Source organism: Dipodomys merriami, unplaced genomic scaffold (genome assembly GCF_024711535.1).
Source record: "Dipodomys merriami isolate MVZ:Mamm:240054 unplaced genomic scaffold, mDipMer1.0.p SCAF_7, whole genome shotgun sequence".
NCBI lineage: Eukaryota > Metazoa > Chordata > Mammalia > Rodentia > Heteromyidae > Dipodomys > Dipodomys merriami.
The window spans coordinates 1689572-1709882 of record NW_027206290.1 but is presented as its reverse complement, the minus strand read 5'-3'; the positions used below and the strand labels follow the sequence as shown (position 1 = coordinate 1709882).

The 20311-nt window shown below is 39.5% G+C and overlaps 1 protein-coding gene across 2 annotated transcripts in view; it reads left to right on the top strand.

Annotated features, from left to right (window-relative positions):
• Ankrd13c (ankyrin repeat domain 13C) overlaps nt 1-20311 on the top strand; it is a 72797-nt gene that overhangs the window by 5774 nt on the left and 46712 nt on the right. The window lies entirely within an intron of this gene.

Below are 20311 nucleotides of genomic sequence, written 5' to 3'. Positions count from 1 at the left end.
AAACTATAGTGTTGGTTATTTTCATTGGGTTTTTGTTTCTTTAGTTATACTGAGTAATGTGATGGATTTGACTTATACTGCAGTGAATTTTAAAATGAATTTTTTTCTTGGTGCTGGAGATTGAGCTCAGGGCCTTGCACAATACTAAAATTGATGATGAAAACTAATGTAAATATGCTGATGTTGGAGATAGGCGATTTTAAATTGAGTAGTTAGAAAATTTTGTTGATGGCTCTGCTTTTAAGTGAGTATGAAAATTGAATATACTTTTTTGTGGGATGATTAAAAATCATAGAACATAGTGATGAAATAATTGCCTGTTGAATAAGCTCCTTTAGTTCTGTTGGGGGCAAGGCTTATCTAGAATTAGGACAAAAATTAAAGTAAAAGCCAGGTGCTGGTAGCTCACACCTGTAAGGCTAGCTGTTCAGGAGAATGAGATTTGAGGATGGGATTTGAAGCAAGCCAGGGCAGGAAAGTCCATGGGATTCTTACCTCCAATTAATCACAGAAAAAGCCAGAAGTGGCGCTGTGGCTCAAGTGGTAAAGTGCTGGCCTTGAATAAAAGGAGCCCAGGGACAGTGCCCAGGCCCAGAGTTCAAGCCCCAGAACTGGCAAAAAAGAAAAAGTAGAAGGTAGTGCTGGTAGTTCACACCTGAAATTAGCTAAGCTGGAGGCTGAGATATGAAGATCTAAGTTCTAAACCAGCCTGGGCTTGATAGTCCCTGAGACTCATCTAGGGTTAACCATACATAGAGAAGCTGGTAGTGAATCTGTTTGTCAAGTGACTAGCCTTGAGTGAAAAAGCTAAGAAACAGCACCCAGCCCCTGAGTTCAAGCCTAGGACCAGACCGCGTGTGCGCCCGTGCGCGCACACACACACATTTTCTATTGATTTTATAGTTCGGTAATAATAGCATTTGTTTTTTGAATTTAAATTATAATTAATAATACCACCACTTATCATATAAATCCCTCTAAAAGTACCTGGGTTTTTCTTCCTATATTTAACTTATTTAATTATGTTATTGTTACAAGCATAATGTTTCTTGATGATGAGAATTATAGTGCAACTTTTGGGAACTGGTTGTTAAGTTTTTCGATTTGGTTTGAATAATAGCTGTATGTTTTATCTTATGGTAATTGCCTTTAAAAGTAATATTATCTTGAAACATCTGAAAATAAACTAGAAGTTTTTTTAAAAGATGATGGATGAATATCACAGTTCTTAATTTACTGAGTTGCTAGATTGTTGGACTCTGTGTTTTTAGACAAACATTTAGGAATACATTTAGGTTCAAATTCTGTTATGTAAAACCATGTATAACTTGAAACTTCTTAGCCCACTAAAATTCTTTTTTCTTTTTGCCAGTTCTGGAGCTTTAACTCAGGGCCTGGGTACTGTCATTGACCTCTTTTTGCTCCAGCCACTGCTCTGTTTGTGGCTTTTTTGATGTTTAATTGGAGATAAGAATCTCATAGATTTTCCTGCTTAGGCTGGCTTTGAACTGTGATTCTCAGATCTCAGTCTCCTGAATAATTTGGTTACAGATGTGTGCCACCAACACCTGGCTAATATTACTTATTGTGACTGTAAGCAGTGGTTCACATAGTTGTAAAAAGTGCCTCTTTTCCCCCATGTAATTCTCATATCCCAGAAAAACAAGTTGATTTTTTTATTTTATTTTATTTTTTTGCAAGTTCTGGGGCTGGACCTCAGCACTTGGGTGCTGTCCCCTCTTTGTGCTTAAGGATAGCTCTCTACCACTTGAGTCACAGTGTCACATCTGGCTTTTTCTGAGTAGTGTATTGGAGGTAAGTCTCATGGACTTTCCTGCTGTGTCTGGCTTCAAACCGCACAATCCTCAAGTCTCAGCCTCCTCAGTAGCTTTCAGGATTACAGGCATGAGCCCAGCTCTTTATACACCTCTCCCCCCCATTATTTCATAATTTCTTCATACATTCCATTGAATTATTTTGCTCCTGATATTTTATTGAATGGACTCCTATATTTAGGTATTAAAGATATATTTCCTTTCAAATTATAAAAGATATCTTCTAAATTGAGCAGATAAAAACAAATTATGTATATTTGGATACCTATAAAGTGATAGGTGCAAAATTATATATGCATACAGGTGATTAGCAGAACCATTTAATGATACCACATATCACATAGTTTCCTTCCATAATATGATGATGCAGTTATAATGATGATAATTATATATATTGTAGATAACAGTTTATTGAGTATGTCAGCAATCTGCTAAAAGTTTACTTTTGTCACATTTACTTGTACCAACAATCCTGCAAAGCAGGTAGTTTTAGCCTCATTTTAAAAGTGAGGAAAATAAAACCTAAAGAAGCAATACTTTTCAAGTTACATACTTAGTATAAGTTGGAAAGACAGAAGTAGAACTAAATTGATTGGACTTCTAAGCCTATAATCCTTCACTTTGTAAATACTTTTATTGATTGAGGCCAGCCATATTGTAAGGAAGTAAAATTCTTTTTATTTATTTATTGTAAATGCTGGTAATGGGGCTTGTACTCAGGACCTCACACTGCTCTACCACTTGGTCCATGCCACCAGTTGTAGCATTTTTCTGCTTAATTGGAGGTAAGACTACTACTGAATTATCTGCCTGGGCTGTCTTGAAACTCTCCTGAGTAGTTAACAATTATCGCACAAGGTACTGGTGCCTGGCTAAGGAAGTCATTTAACTATGTTACGGTTTATAGCAACATTCTTTTTTTTTTTTTTTTTTTTTTTTTGGGTCCGGTCGTGGGGCCTGAACTCTGGGCCTAGGCGCTGTCCCTCAGCTCTTCAGCTCAAGGCTAGCACTCTACCACTTGAGCCACAGTGCCACTTCCGGCTTTTTTCTTTTTGCGTATGTTGTGCTGAGGAATCGAACCCAAGGTCTCATGCATGCAAGGCAAGTGCTCTACCACTAAGTCACCTTCCCAGCCCAGCAACATTCTTCAATACGTATTTTTTTCACATAATACAATAAAGGGTTGTAATTCTGTAATTTTTAATTGTTAGTTACTAAGTTTCTAATATTTTTACATTAGTAGAAAGATTGTCATTGTAAAGCTCTCATTTTCTGTAGAACTTTGTTGCTCCTCTTTAATGGCAGCGATAAATGGGCTACTACATTCCCAAGATAACCCTTTAGAAGTTTGACAAAAGCCGTGGTTTCCCTTTAGGTTAAACACATAAAACTTCTGTATCTATTATTCATAAAATAGATACACCTTATAAAGTGTTTAAAATGGCTCTGAAATATAGTAAATACTATTATTAAGTGTTAAATAAATGAAAATCATAGTCATTTTTTTTTATTGGAACTTTACTTTGTTCTTCCAAGGTGTTCCCAGAATTAACCTTAGTGTGAGTGCTTTAGTAATGCCATTAGCAAAGGCAACTTTATATGTAGAGACTTATAACTTTCTTTTAAAACATGTGGTTATACAGTTCAAGATTATGGGGTTTTTTTTGTTGTTGTTGCTGATACTGGGGTTTGAATTTAGGGCCTGAGCTTTTTTATTCAACAACTCAAACACTTAAGCCACAGTGCCACTTAAGACACAGTGCCACTTGTGGCTTTTTGCTGGTTATTTGGAAATTAAGAGTACCACTGACTTGCCTGCTCAGAATAATCTTGAACTGGGATCCTCAATTCTTAACCTCCTAGTTACATAGGATTATAAGTGTATACCACTGAAGCCAGGCAATGTTGCAGTATTTAAAAAAAACAAAAAAACACTTTTTCTCAAGTGATCTATCCCTGTTAGTATTTATTTATTTGATGCTTTTTATAGACAGGATCTTCCTGTGTAGCACAGGCTGGACTTGAACTAGATAGAGATGTTCATACCTTTCACACCTTAACTTGTATACCTTAACTTTTCAAGTGTTGGGATTACAGGCCTCTGTTAGCTCATACATACATGGCTGGCTTGCTTGCTTGCTTATTTATTTATAAACCTTAATACAGGGCTTCCATTGAATTTTTAGTTCCTTAAATTTTACATTCATCACATTTTATTTTGGTAGTTTTAGTTCTTTTATGAGAGCTTGCCCAGTTCTGATTTGGTGACTGATTTACTAATTACTATCCTTTTTAGTTTTCTGTCATCTTAATTTGATAAACATCTTTTGGTGAATCAGGCAGGAAAGTCCTTGAAACTCCAATTAACCACCAAAAAAAGCCAGAAGTGGAGCTGTGGCTATAGTTAGCCTTGAGGAATGTCAGGAGCAGTACCCAGGCTCCAAGTTTAAGCCTAAGGACTCATACAAGCAAAACAAAATAAAGTTTATATCTGTAGTTAAACACATTTTTCATAGTATAGGCCTTAAACTCTGTCCCTCAACTCAGCTCTTTAGCTCAAGGCTAATGCTCTACCACTTGAGCCAAAGTGCCATTTCCATTTTTCTGGTGGTTAATTGGAGATAAGAGACTCATGGACTTTCCTGCCCAGGTTGACTTTGAACCACGATCTCAGTTCTCAGCCTCCTGAGTAGTTAAGATTACAGGCGTGAGCCTCCAGTTGTGCTGGTATGTGGGCTTGTATTTAGGATCTGGGCACTGTGCTTGAGCTTTTGTGCTCAAGGCTAGTGCTCTACCACTTCACACACTTCTGCTTCAGTCATTTTGGTGGTCAACTAGAGATTAGAGGCTCACCCTGATTCTCAGATCTCAGCATCCTGAGGAGCTAGGAGGCTGAGCCACTGGTATTTTGCTTAGGATAGGTCATTTAAAAAATTAGTAATTAAAAAATATACTTCATTGTTATTATTAAGGTGTTGTGCAGAGGGATTACCATATCATAAATCAGATAATGAGTACATTCTTTTTTTGGACAATGTCACCCCTTCCTTTGCTTTCCTTCAATTTATCCCTCCTGTCCTTGCCTACAAGTTACATAGTATATACTAAATAGCATGGTTGCATTTATTCACCCTTGTAAATTTTTTTTTCTTAGCATCTTTAGAATTGAGAATGTGACAGATATAAATAATTTGGTTTTGATGGTACTTCCTGTTTATTAAACCTGTGATTTTGTTTTTTCCCTTTGTGATATAGATCTTTAAACAGTTAAGCTGCTTCCCTTGGATGTTAGGTGCCAGAGAGATGAAAGCATGGGTATATGAATTGCTCAAACTTACTCTATGTATATATGCAAATTTTCTACTGTCTTTAATTATATTGCCTGGTGTGACAAGCCCCCTTCTCTGTACCCAGTTAATTTTCATTAATGTTCAGTTTTAGTATCTTAAAGCAGTTTTACATAGTGATTAGAAAGTTTGAGAATGTTTATGACAGTAACTCAAGTGATGATGAAATGGCTAACATGTACATCTTTGTTTCATAGCTGACAAATTTGTTTAGACAAGGATTTAAGGAGTTTTAATGTCTTTTTTTATCGGTTGTGGGGCTTGAACTCTGGGCTTGGGTGCTGACCCTCAGCTCTTCAGCTCAAGGCGAGCGCTCTGCCACTTGAGCTACAGTGCCACTTCCAGGAGTTTTAATTTTCTAAAAGAAGAAAACTACATTTAAGAATTAAGGAAGCAGGATAATTTGTTGAGTGGACATGTTGTTTTTTTCCCTGCACATTGCTTTTGTCACTGAACTCTTTCATGATGATTGACAGAAAGGAGTAATGTGAAATAGGTCTCTTTGAGAAAAGATGCCTTTGAAAGCATGACCTTGCATGAAAAAGAAGAAAAGGCCTGACCTAAGCTACTGGTGAACAATTTTAACCAGGAATGTACTGAAGTGATGGAATACCTTTAAAAGAACATTAGTAAAGTTAGACACCTGTCCCTTATGCTCATAATATTAGCTCCTCTACACGGTGAAGCCTGAAGGGTTGTGGCTCAAAGGGTAGCATAGGCAGAAAAGTCTTTGAGACTTAGCTCCAATTATTCAGCAAAATGCAAGGTTGAGACAAGCAGAGTGCTAGTTGTGAGCAAGAAAATAGGTGAGCAAGGAAATAGGTGAGACCAAGTGGGCCTAACTTCAAGCCTTGATGCCTAAAAAAGAATTGTGAGAGCTGGGAAGGTGGTTCAGTGGTAGCGTGCTTGCCTTGCATGTATGAGGCCCTGGGTTCAATTCCTCAGTTCCATATAAGCAGAAAAAGCTAGCTCAAATGGTAGAGTGCTAGCCTTGAGCTGAAGAGCTGAGGGACAGTGCCCTGGCCAAGTTCAGGCCCCATGACCAACAAAAAAAAAAGTAACTTAAATTTTGGCAAAAAAGGGCAGGGCAGCAGAAATAGGTACTTATTGGGTGACATTAAGTCCTAGGCATTTGTGCCTCCTCAGTGAGGCATAAGAATTCTGGAGGACTTAGTGGAAATTGAGTTCTAGATGTATAGCTGTCCTCAGTTAATGTCATTCCTTTTTTTCTTTTTTCATTTTTCCTTTTGTTTTGAAATGAGGTTTCACTATGTTCCCTACATTGACCTCCAACTTGCTGTATAGTCCAGATTGGTCTTTTTTTTTTTTTTTTTTTTTTTTTTGGTTCTTATACTGAGCTTTGAACTTAGGGCCTGGGCACTGACCTTGAACTTTTTTGCTTAAGGCTAGCTCTCTTGCCACTGAAGCCACAATTTTACTTCAGCTTTTTGGTGGTTAATTGAACAAAAGAGTCTTATGAACTTTCCTACTTGGGCTGGCTTCAAATGCAGCGAGTCTTTGATCTTAGTCTCCTGAATAGCTAGGATTACAGATGGGAGCTCGTTGCTGGCTTTAGACTGGTCTTGAATTTTTTTTTTTTTTTTTGGGTCCAGTCGTGGGGCCTGAATTATGGGCCTGGGCAGCTCTTCAGCTCAAGGCTAGCGCTCTACCACTTGAGCCACAGTGCCACTTCTGGCTTTTTTCTTTCTGCTTATGTGGTGCTGAGGAATTGAACCCAGGGCCTCATGCATGCAAGGCAAGCGCTCTACCACTGAGCCACCTTCCCAGCCCTAGACTAGTCTTGAATTTTTAATTCTCTTGCTCTCAGATTCAGAGTTTTAGTATTATGGGAGTGAGTCATCACCCCTAAGTAATAACATCCACTTTAATGGGGAGAACACTGTTAAGTGATGTACTGGGTTAGAAAATGAGTGGAGTTCCTGGAGAATTGGCTATGGACTAGGTAAACAAACAATGTGCTTCTGTTTCTATATCATTTATTTCTGAGAAATCAGTCTTAGAGCAAGATTGAAATGTCATTTGAAGACTAGCCATTTGAAGACTAGAGATGGTATTCTCACTGTGAGGGTTTACTATGCAGTTTAATTGAATTTCACCTGCTCATACCTATTATTTCTTATTGAAATCCAGAAAATTATTCACCAAGCTAGAATGCCATCTCTGTGTTTGGTATCAGATCCAGGTTTGAGGTCCTGCTTCTTTACAAACTGGCTCATGATATTAACTTACCCTCTAAAATAAGTAGAAGTACTGTAAGGGCACTATAGTCACAAATGACAGAATATTTAACTCTCAACGTTTGCATAGCAGTAATACCATGTCTTGTTCTTGCCTTTGGTGTTAAGTACCCTTCAGCAAAGCCACTGGTTAGTTCTCTTTAGACAAGCTAGGATTATCTTACTGCTCTAAGTCAGCACATTTGGATTCTTGGGTGCGCATACTGAAACTGGGTTTTTAGACCTCAGCCCAAAGTCAGGTGTCACAGGTCTGGCCACCTGCCTCCAATACAGAGATAGTGAAGGTCAGAGAACAGAGGTTTATTACATGGCAACCGTGGGAAGACACCACCATTTCAGGGTACAGATATTGGCTTCAGGTTAAATAGGAAGAATTGTACAGGGGTTGAGGAAGGTATACGTAATTAAAAGAGTCCCAATTTACTGATGTGGCATGGTTGACCCTTATCACAGTGTTTTTTTGTGGGTAGAGTTGTTGTTATCCCATCTTTTCTGGAAAAGAACAGAACTAGGAACGCTAGGTAGTCTGGAGAGTTTTTGGCTCTTTTAAGATGATAAGAATGCATTTCTTATTTGTGATAACAGTTTTACCTTCCACACTAGATACTTACTGAATTTTCTCTTTCCTAGAATCCAATGTGACTGCATAGGGCCTGAACTAGAGAATGACTTCTGGATAACCGATTCTAGGGTTTGTTTGTATTCCTAGGCCTCAGAAATGACACAAAACTGTACTTCAGCAGAGCTTATTACCTTCAGATAGATCATACTATTCCTATGGTTTAGCTCTTCAAGTTTGTAATACAAAGAACACTGTGTTTGAGATATCCTGAGTGACAACCCCTGACTCTATCTTCTGTCCTCATCAAGGCTGTCAAAAGTGCTCTCAGCTTCTTAACCACTGAAACAAAAGTCACTGAAGACTAATGTATGTGGAAGAAAGTGAGCAAGAAGTGTGATTGGCAATTAGGAGATTTGAGGCTTTTAGTGTCTGATACTATTGCAAAGTTGTTGAGGAATTTGCTTTTACTCTGAGCAGTGTGAGGGGAAGTTGCTGGGTTTATGTAGATGAGTGACATTATCAACTCTGTGTGCACGTGTGTGTGTGTGTGTGTGTGTGTGTGTGTGTGTGTGTGTGTGTGTGTGTGTGTGTGTGTGTGTATGTGTATGTGTATGGTTTGTTTTGTTAGCTTTTGTGCTGGTCCTGGAGCTTGAACTCTGGGGTGTTTAGTTAATTATAGATAACAGTCCCACAGACTTTCCTGGTCCACCTGTCTGGCTTCCAACCACGATGCATAGGTCTTAGCCTCCTGAGTAACTAGGATTACAGGTGTGAGCCACTGGTGCCCAGCTACATTGTTGATATTTAATAGCTGCAATCTAGCTGCCTTATTAAGCAGAAAATTTGATGGGCAAGGGTTAGTATAACTATTATAATAAGTGAGGGTCTAACTAGAAGTGAGATGTTAGAGCTGGGAAGGAGTTAATGAGGGATTGTGTGAGTTTTATTGAGTAGTACCATTTTTGAGAGGTAATGCTGAAATTCTCCCATTGTACTGTTGTTTCAATGGGATTTGAATGTAGGGGCTTTATTGGCTCTGGTACTGTTTTTATAATAATACTAAGTCATTCTTGTCCTTTTATTTGTGATGGTCTTGAGGTTTGAACTCTATAGAGTGTAGGGTCTTGCATTTTTGCTCTGGCCTGCCTCCTACCAGATTGTATCTGGGATTACAGGAAAGCATCACCACACCTGGTTTGTTTGGTGAGATTAGATCTCCTTAATCTTTTCCCTCTGGCCTTGAAACTTGATGCTTATAGGCTCTGTCTCCTGAATGACTGGGGTAATAGGTGTAAGCCACTAGCTCTCAGCTATTTATTTCTTGCCTTTATGATAGTGATGAGTTTTCACTGATAGGAAGAAGCAATGTTGGGTACCTGCCTTTTTGCTCTTGGTGACATAATGAAAGCACATGCAAGAGGCTCTACTAAGTACTAAAGGATAAATAAGAAAACATTTGTGAAATTTAGTTGTAAATTGAATTGGGCCCCTTTTCATGGTCTTCCTGTGTTCCTATTGTGACCTATTCTGCTGTATACTTCTATGAAATCTCCTTTGGCTTCCACAAATGAATGAGAACATGGAGTATCAGTTTTTCTGTGCTGGGCAATTAGATTTTATAGCTTTCACAAATAAGTGAGAACATAGTGAAAGACCCCCGACTTCGGGTGTCCCCCATATCAGGACCTCCCTGCCCCAAGCACCAGTCAGACGACACCAGATGCAAAAGGCAAGAGGGTTTTATTTGGGCATGCCCAGGTTCCCAGGTGCACGTGACCTCGAGATCCGCAAGGTTCGGGTCAGTGGCTGGGAACTCCGAGCAGTCCCGGGGATGGTCCTTTTATGGGACCCCTCTGTCCGTTACAGGAGTGCCCGCGCTTTTTCAGCCAGTAAATTTAAAGTATTACAACCTGGTCTGCACGCAGGCAGCCAATCCTTTTAAAACAAATCATGTGTTTTGGCCAATCACTGTTCGAGGGGGTCCCTCGGTGTACATGCCCCGAGTTGTGTGTCTCCCGCCCTTGGTATGAGGAAGTGACCTTTGTCAGCGCCTGTCCTTCGCTCACACCAGGGGGCTGACTGCGGGGTGGGATTAGTTAGTAGGGTGTGGGCTTGTTGATTAACTGGTGAGGTTAGTTATCAAAGGGGGAGTGTGGGGTAATAGAAAAGCAAAGCATGTTACAGAAGCCAGAAATAGCTTGGTTAGATACAAAACTCTGTTCCCCTACAAAGAGGCTCAGGGCCTGGTTGGTTGGGGAGGGGGTCTTTCAATAGTATTTGCCTTCCCATTCTATCTACATTGCTTACAAATAACAGAATTTCAATCTTCTTTTCTTTCCGGCTTGCATTGTACTGGAGATTAAGCCATGCACTCAGCCCTTATGGTTTAGTTTGTTTAGATTGGGTATTGAGTTTTTCTCTGGCTAGATTTATACTATAATCCAACCTGACTTTTGTCTTAACTGTTGTGCTACAATAAACTTGGGTAAACAAGCATATCTTTAATACAATGATTCTATTCCCTTGAATATGTAAGAAATAGGCTGCTGGATTATATGGTGTTTCTGTTTTCAGTTTTGGAGAAACCTTACTGTTTTCCATAATGGTTCTTACTAAGAGTATATAATATTTGTTATTTTTTGCCTTTTGTAATAGAAATTGAAAAATTTTAATCCATAATGGGTTTATTTTACTTGGAATAAAACCATTATGTTAGCTTTTTGTTCAAGACATAGAAATTCAGAGGATAATAATAATACTGGAGGTGTGTAAGACATTAGAGCACGTAATTTCCCGATACACTTGGTTGATAGAGTAATTCCTTAGTAGTTTAGCTAGGTGATGATGATAAAGTTGATACGACTTTATCGTTTGAAATATTGACTTCACACAACATAGTATTTAGCATCTTTTGTGGTACATGTTTCTGAGTATATTCTTTTGTGTTCCTGTATGTGTGTGCAAAGACTGGGTTTTAACATCAAGTAATTATGTTTTAATAGAAAGTATAGTCATGCTTTCTTATGCATTATCTTTATGTATTGAGTATTAAATATAGGAAGCAAAATATTACAAATAAAATCAAAATGGTATTTTTGCATCCTATAATGGTGGACTTGCTAATTAGGACCAGTCTTCAGTAGGAACAAGAAAGAATAGATTATTGTATTTGAATGGCAATGGAGAGCTGATTAAATAGAAATTGGACCAACATGGCATAAGTTGTGAGCCTAGTTTTTTTTTTAATTTAATTTTTATTGTGAAAATACTGTACAGAGGGGTTACAATTACATGGGCAAAATAATAAGTACATTTCCTATCAAGCATTGTAGCCTCCCCCCTTGATTCCCCTCCCCATCCCTTCCCAGCCTCCCCCTGCCCCCCCTAACCCTCCCCCCCCCCAAAGTTGTAAAGTTCGTTTTCGACATGACAATGTGTACTTCTCATTGTTGCAATGAGTACTTCTCATTGTTGCAACGGGTCCACCTGTATCCTTATTTAAGACTTTTTTTTTTGGGGGGGGGGTCCGGTTGTGGGGCCCGAACTCTGGGCCTGGGCACTGTCCCTCAGCTCTTCAGCTCAAGGCTAGCACTCTACCACTTGAGCCACAGCGCCACTTCCGGCTTTTTTCTTATGTGGTGCTGAGGAATTGAACCCAGGGCCTCAAGCATGCAAGGCAAGGGCTCTACCACTGAGCCACCTTCCCAGCCCTCTTTTAAAGTCTTGATCAGCAAGTCCTGAGCCACCTTCCCAGCCCTGTATCCTTATTTAAACGACTTGTTTTTCCCCTTCCCCTCCACAAATTATACCGACATCAAATACAGTGAAAGCAGGGGTTATACTGTGGGGGAGGGACATACAAAGCAACTAAGAAATAATCTTATAAATGCGTTAGAAACAAATGCATGAAAGAAAAAAAACATTTAAATACATATCTTAGGGTTCATTTTCCTAACATCACCTTAACTGACCTTTTCTGCTTGACTCATACATATACTAGATATTGTGAGCCTAGTTTTTTATGGTTATTTTGCTTCAGTGACTTTTGTTTCAGTGGTTAAGAAGCTGAGAGCACTTTTGACAGCCTTGATGAGGACAGAAGAGTCAGGGGTTGTCACTCAGGATATCTCAAACACAGTGCTCTTTGTATTACAAACTTGAAGAGCTAAACCATAGGAATAGTATGATCTATCTGAAGGTAATAAGCTCTGCTGGAGTACAGCTTTGTGTCATTTCTGAGGCTTAGGAATACAAACAAACCCTAGAATAGGTTATCCAGAAGTCATTTTGGTTGGTGCCCTCACCCACATATCAGAAATAATGAAAATTATCCAAGTGCTGGTGACTCACACTTATAATCTTGGCTATTCTGGAGGCTCCAAGCCAGCCCAACTGGAATAATCTGTGAGACTTATCACCATTAACTAGAAGAAAATCCAGAATTGGAGCAAGTGATTGTCTCAAGTGATAGAGCTCAACTAGCCTGGAACAAAAAAACTCAGGGACAGCACCTAGGCCGGGAGTTAAGACCCAGGGCTTGCACAAACAAAAATCTCTTGGGGAGTTGTTTCTTAGGCTTTGTTTTTTATGTAATTAATTAAATAATGCATCCAACATAAAATTAAAGATGACTAGCATTATGAGGAAATGCTAACTTGTATGAGAACAGGGAGAAACTAAAGAGAAATAGATCTATCAGGGCTTATTTAGACAGTAAATAAAAATATTTACAATGCTCTTGAGGAATAAAAGACAAATAGAATATTGTAGTAAAGAACTGAAAATGATAAATATAAAAGATAAATTTAAGTTCTCCAATGGATAAATGGAGTAACTAAAGAGGTTAAGCAGTTTAGTTGACTCAGAAGACAGAATTCACGATCCATGATATAGATCTAAAGAAAGTATCGATTGTATAATAGAAGATGGAAGGGGAATGGAATTTTTGAGAAGAAAAAGAAGCAGTGGAGAGGGGAAGAGAAGTTCTGTATTGCTTGAAGTCCAGGAAAGAAGAAACACACTAAATATTTAAAAAGAATTGTTGTGAATTTCCCAAAATTCCTGAAAGGTTTTGATTCAAATTCAAGATGGCCAATCTAATCGGAATAAAGAATAGTCTATTTGGCTGAAAATTAAGAACTAAATCTGAAAAGTAGCCAGGAAAAAAAAAAGTCATTACTTTCAAAGCAATGATGTAATAAAAACTTTTTGACTACTCAACAAGAAAAGGAACCTATTCTGCCGGGCGCTGGTGGCTCACGCCTGTAATCCTAGCTACTCAGGAGGCTGAGATCTGAGGATCGAGGTTCAAAGCCAGCCCGGGTAGGAAAGACTGTGAAACTCTTATCTCCAATAAACCACCAGAAAACCAGAAGTGGCGCTGTAGCTCAAGTGGTAGAGCGCTCGCCTTGAGCTGAAGAGCTGAGGGACAGCGCCCAGGCCCAGAGTTCAAGCCCCACGACCGACCAAAAAAAGAAAAAAGAAAAGGTACCTATTCTATCACATAGAATGTGGAAGGAAATACTAAGAAGAATTATATACTTAGTACAGTCTTCTTTAAGGTAGAAGTCAAATGAACATTTACAAAGGAAAGAAGAATTTGTCACTAAAAGAAACAATGAAAATTGTTTTTCACTTACAAGGAAAATGCTTTTGGGGCTGAGGATGTAGCTCAGTAGTAGGCAGCTTGTTTAGGATGCTCAATTACTTGGGTTCCTTCCCCAGCATGATAAAATAAAAAAATAAAAGATTTAAAATAAAGTTTATTGTAAAACACATTTAAAATAGAGGAATTAACAAGGCTCAAGGTGGCTCAAGCCTGTAGACCTAGCTACTCTTGAGGAAACTATCTTTTCTAGAATGTTCCTACTTTTTTTTTTTGGTCGTGGGGCCTGAACTCTGGGCCTGGGCGCTGTCCCTCAGCTCTTGAGCTCAAGGCTAGCGCTCTACCACTTGAGCCACAGCACCACTTCCGGCTTTTTTCTTTTTGCTTATGTGGTGCTGAGGAATTGAACCCAGGGCCTCAGGCATGCAAGGCAAGTGCTCTACCACTGAGCCAACTTCCCAGCTAGAATGTTCCTACTTTGCCCTGGCTCTTGTTAATTAAAAAAAGTATCTGCAAGTAAAGAAAGGAAAAGGAGGAACTGCTTTGGGATAAGGAAGTATTTCTGAAAGATGTGGTATTGTCTTAATTGGTTGTTCCTGGATGGATTTTAGACATACCACAGAAATACATATCAGATTGTTCTTGTAATAGCAATGGGTGTAAGGTATGTTTTGAGACTGCTTGTGTACTGTTTATTTTATTTCTAGGTCTTTAATGGTCACCTTATATAAATCCATTTTACAACTAGTCAATCTGTAGTAGAGTGAGAATCTGAGCTCAATCAGTTGGAACAGAGGGGCAGGGTCTGCTGCATTTAGGATACATGGGGAACAGCCTACTTGCTCAGTGATTTGTTTGCTAGATTTTTGGTTGATGGTGTGGTGTACCCTTCTGCAGAAGTACATTTTGCCTTGCTGAGACAATTGTTTGTTTTTGTGTCTGTCATTTGACTCCAGTGGTTCTTGGAGAGTGTATGTATAAATTGGGAGACTGAGATCTGAGCATCAAGGTTCAAAGCCAGCTGTGGCAAGAAAGTCCATGAGACTCTTATCTCTAACAACCAAAAAGCCAGAAAGTGGAGCTGTGGCTAAAGCAGTAGAGCACTAACTTTGAGCATAAAAACTCAGAGGCGGCATCCTGGCCCTTAGTTCAAGCCCCAGGACTAGCATATATTACACAGATCTAAAAGGAATTAGATGGAAGATAAAGACATGCTAGAAGGAATAAAGAGCCATGAAAAGATTAAGCCTAAATGGATATAAACTATAAAGCCCAAAGAAAAACATGAGACTAGATGCTAGTAACTTTTAAGTTTCGATAGAGAGAATGAAGTTGAGTTCTGAAGTCATTGTGTTGCTCTGAATAGGGAGTCAAATACCATTGAACATTAAATTGTGATAGGGCATCCCTGGACCAACTAGACAAATGTGACTCCATCTTTAGAACAGGACTGCACCCCCAACTATAGGAATGAGTTCCTCTTGGTTTTCAAGATTTAAGAATAAATGCTACCCCTTCTCAAGGCTATGCTTTGGCTTTTGTTCCTAAGTAATGGTCATGCTGCCCTTGCTCAAGGGTATGTTTGGCTTTTGTAACTTTGCTTGGCTTAGAAAGAACCTGCAGGAAAGAACCAATGAGGACTTTCCACCCCTGTGCAAAACAAGAATGTGGGGTTTTTGTTTTTGTTTTTGCTTAAAAAGAGCCTTAAAAACAGGCTTGGGACTATACTTGGGTGTCCCAAAGGCCCAGTGTAGTTACCGGTTGGTTAATAAAGACTTTCCTTTTGGCTGTATTCTGTGTCTGTGTGGTCCTCTGTAGTGGCTCACCTCACAACAAAACTTGGATAAATCATAGATGTGTTGTTAGCTAGTTCTAGGGATTGCACTGAATATAAAATACAAGCCACATATGCAGTTACATATTTTCTAGTAACCATAGACAGAAAATAAAATGAAATTAATTTTAGTGATTTATTTAACCAAACATATCCAAAACATTTCAATAAGATCAATTATAAAACATTCTTGAAGTATTTTTCTGCATAGGTGTGTGCGTGTGTGTGCATGCGTGCGTGTGTGTGTGTGTGTGTGTGTGTGTGTGTGTGTGTGTGTGTGTGTGTGTGTGTGTGTGTGTGTGTGTGTGTGTGTGTGTGTGTGTGTGTGTGTGTGTGTGTGATGGGGCCTGAACTCTGGGCCTGGGTGCTGTCCCTCAGCTCTTCAGCTCAAGCCTTGCACTCTACCACTTGAGCCATAGCATCACTTTGGCTTTTTCTGCTTATGTGGTGCTAAGGAATTGAACCCAGGGCCTCATGCATGCAAGGCAAGCACTCTACCACTGAAGCCACCTTCCCAGCCTCTGCATAGTATTTTTTAAAATTTATCTTTTTAAATTTTATTTTTATCTGTAAGTACTTGCATTGTTGAAATATTAACATTTTTTTTCATGGTAAGTCTTTAAAATCCTACTTGTGACACTTCTCAGTTTGGAATAGTTTCATTTCAAATGCATAGAAACCACATGTAGCTATTGTACAAGGCAAAACAACACTCTCATATGACTGCTAAAAGAATAGTAAAGTTAGAATTATGTATTGTCAGATACATGCAAAAACAAGATGGAATAATAAAAATAATCCATTTACAAGATATAAGAAAGATGATAAGCCGGGTTCCGGTGACTCATGCCTGTAATCTTAGCTACTCAGGAGGCTGAGATCTGAGAATCACGGTTCACAAAGCAAGCCTGGGATGGAAAAGTATGTGAGAATCATTATCTCTAATAAACCACCAGAAAACCGGAAATGGCTCTGTGGTTCATGTGGTGGAGTTCTCCCTTTGAGCTGAATCCCTGGAGGGACAGCACCCAGGCCTGGAGTTCATGTCCCACGACTGACCGCCCCCCCCAAAAAAAAGATGATAATAAGGAACATAAAGTTTCCTTTGAAAGAACCCTTTCAAAGTGAGATGGCCTCACCATCTCTCACCATCTCACTTGGCTTTCTTGTTCATGGTTGGTGCTTTACCACATAAGTCACGTCTGTGGCCATGCCTTTTGCTAGCTACTTTGGAGATGAAGTCTTGTAAAATTTTTCTGGAGGCTGGGAAGGTGGCTGAGTGGTAGAGCGCTCACCTTGTATGCTTGAGGCCCTGGGTTCGATTCCTTAGCACTACATAAGCAAAAAGAAAAAAGCCGGAAGTGGTGCTGTGGCTCAAGTGGTAGAGCGCTAGCCTTGAGCTGAAGAGCCGAGGGACAGCACCCAGGCCCAGAGTTCAGACCCCACGACTGGACCCCCCCCCCCCAAAATTTTTTTTTTCTGTCCTGGCTGGCTTTGAGTCATGGCTTTCCAGGTCTCAGCCTCCTAAATAGCTAGGATTATGGATGAGAACTATTGTCTGGTTAACTTTCTCATCTTTAAAAACAAAAGGTCAATAAAACAAAAAAATCCAGATTTTCCCTGTGTATCCTAGGATAGTCTCAAGCTTTCTGTCTTGTATCAACCTGAACTGTTGGGATCACAGGGGTATGTCAGGATACCCAGATCCTGGTGGTTTTATTTATTTAATTTTTTTGTCAGTCATGGGCTTTGAATATGGGTCCTGCATGCTGTCCATGAGTTCTTCTGCTCAAAGCTAGTGCTCTACCACTTTGAGCCACAGAGCCACTTTCAATTTTTAGGAGATGAGTCTCATTGACTTGGCTGTTCCAGCTGGCTTTGAACCATGATCCCAGATATCAGCCTCCTGAATAGCTAGGATTAAAGGTGTGAGCCACAAGTGCATGGCCCTGGTGGTTTTATAAGGGTTCTAAAATGTACTGAAAGTAAATACCAGAGGCTTTGGCAGGGGCAGAATGAGCATGCCTGTAATCTAACTCCTTATCAGGCTGAGATCTGAGGATCATGGTTTGAAGCCCAACCAGGCAGAACAGTCCCTGAGAGTCCTATCTCCAATTAACTAGCAAACTATCTAGAAGTAGATGGGTAACTCAAGTAGTAGTACTACATCAGCCTTGAGTGAAAGCTTGAGGCCTTTGAGTTCAAGCTCCAGTACCAGCACAACAATAAATTTTTTTTTTTTTTTTTTTGGTCGTGGGTCTTGAACTCTGGGCCTGGGCACTGTCCCTCAGCTCTTCAGCTCAAGGTGAGTGCTCTACCACTTGAGCTACAGCACCACTTCCAGTTTTCTGGTGGTTTATTGGAGATAGGAGTCTCATGGTCTCTCCTGCCCGGGCTGGCTTTGAACCGCGATCCTCAGATCTTAGCCTCCTGAGTAGCTAGGATTACAGGCGTGAACCACCAGCGCCCGGCTACAACAATAAATTTAAAAGAAAAAAAGAACACTAAATTCTTTCAAATTACATTACCTAATTGTAGAAACATTTGAATTTGTGAGGTAATATGAGTTACATTATAATCATAAGGATATTTTTATGTTTTTCCCTCATTCTTTGATTTGCAGTGTTTCTTGCTATATAGATATATTAATATATATTCTTTATATATATATATAATATATATATATATATGCAGGCTGGGAAGTTGGCTCAGTAGTAGAGTAGCTTGCCTTGCATGCATGAGGCCCTGGGTTCGATTCCTCAGCACCACATAAGCAGAAAAAGCCAGAAGTGGCACTGTGACTCAAGTGGTAGAGTGCTAGCCTTGAGCTGAAGAGCTGAAGGACAGAACCCAGGCCCAGAGTTCAGGCCCCATGACCAACCAAAAAAAAAAAAAGAAAAGTTTTAATATATATATATATATATATATATATATATATTTTTTTTTTTTTCCGGTCATGGGGCTTGAACTCTGGGCTTGGGTGCTATCCATCCGCTCTTCAGCTCAAGACCAGTCTCTACCACATGAGCCACAGTGCCACTTCCTGCTTTTTCTTTTTCTTTTTATTGGAGATAAGAGTCTCACAGAGGTTCCTGCCTGGGCTGGCTTTGAACCGAGATCCTTAGATCTCAGCCTCCTGAGTAGCTAGGATTACAGGTGGGAGCTACTGGCTCCCAGCTTGATATTTTGAATGTGCATGTGAAACATTTGCCATACATAGACCAAGAAAATAAGCTTTGTTCTGCTTTGAGAGCAGAACAGAGAAGAGGGTCATCTTCAGGCCAATAAAAGCTTCCTTGAAGAGATGGGGCTGGGAAGGTGGCTCAGTGGTAGAGCACTTGCCTCACACGCATGAAGCCCTGGGCTCCATTCCTCAGCACCCCATAAGCAGAAAAAGCCAGAAGTGGCGCTGTGGCTCAAATGGTAGAGCACTAGCCTTGAGCTGAAGAGCTGAGGGTCAGCGCCCAGGCCCAGAGTTCAAGCCCCAAGACTGACCAAAAAAAAGAAAAAGATGTCTCAAAGTGTTACCATATAAGGCAAATGGAGAAGGAATATTTAGGACACATTAACAATATGTTTTATAAAAACTTGAGAAACTAGATTATTGGAGAAATTATGTAGTTTTCATGAGATAAGGAGAGGTAGAATAAAGGGAAGCATTTATTGGAAACCCTTTATAGCATGTTAAAAGTAAAAAAAGGATTATTTCTCCTTGCCTCTAATCCCAGCACTCAGAAGGTAGAGGTAGGATAGAGTCTGCTGCCAGGTTGCAAGACCCTGTCTCCAAAAACAGAAACCCAAACAAAAGTCAAATAACAAGGAATATTTCTGATTTTTCAAGTAACACAGACAGGTTTTAATTGTATTTATTTTGTGTGTGTGTTGGTACTGGGGTTTAAACTCTTTTTATTGGGGCTGGGAAGGTGGCTCAGTGGTAAAGCACTCGTCTTGCATGCTCAAGGCCCTGGGTTCAATTCCTCAGCACCACATAAGCAAAAAGAAAAAAAAGCCGGAAGTGGGACTGTAGCTCAAGTGGTAGAGTGCTAGCCTTGAGCTGAAGAGCTGAGGGACAGCGCCCAGGCCCAGAGTTCAGGCCCCATGACCGGACCCAAAAAAAAAAAAAAAAAAAAAAAGAATCTCATAAACTCTTTTTATTTCAAGCCTAGCACTTTATCACTTGAGCCATACTTCCACCTCCAGCTTTTTACTGGTATTTAGAAATGAGAGTTCCATGAACTGTTCCACTCTTGACTGGTTCTGAACTGGGATCCTCTGATCTCAGCCACCTGAGTAGCTAAGGAATATAGGTATGATCCACAAAGCCCTTCTCTACCTTGATCTGTTAATATGTTTTGTTTACTTTTTGTGATGACTTTTTGGTCTTGATGAATTGTCGCAGAATGTGAATGCAAATTTAGGAAGTGTAAATAGTTTTCATGTTGTGTCTTTTTTTCTTACCTTATATTACACTTGCCCGTGAAGGCACAGAATAGTTTAACCTAACCCACAGATATTTGCTCACCTGTTATAAATACATTACAGTTTCACATTGTACATGTTTCAATAGAACATGGTAGAAAAATTTTGTTTTGCTGAATTCCTGATGCAAAAAATTCAGTATTTATTTTTAGCATACAGGAATTTTCTTTAGTATATTTGGAAGATAGATACTTGATTTTAACACATGAAAAAAGCTTACCAGCTTTGTATATAAAATGCCTGGAATGAAATTGCCCTTTTTCTTCATTATTCTAAATTTGGTTTATAATCAACATTTCTAAAACAATACTTTTTTTCACTTCCCTTTTTTTTCTTTTTTCTTTTTGTTGGTCCTGGCACTTGAACCCTGGGCCTGGGTGCTGTCCCTCAG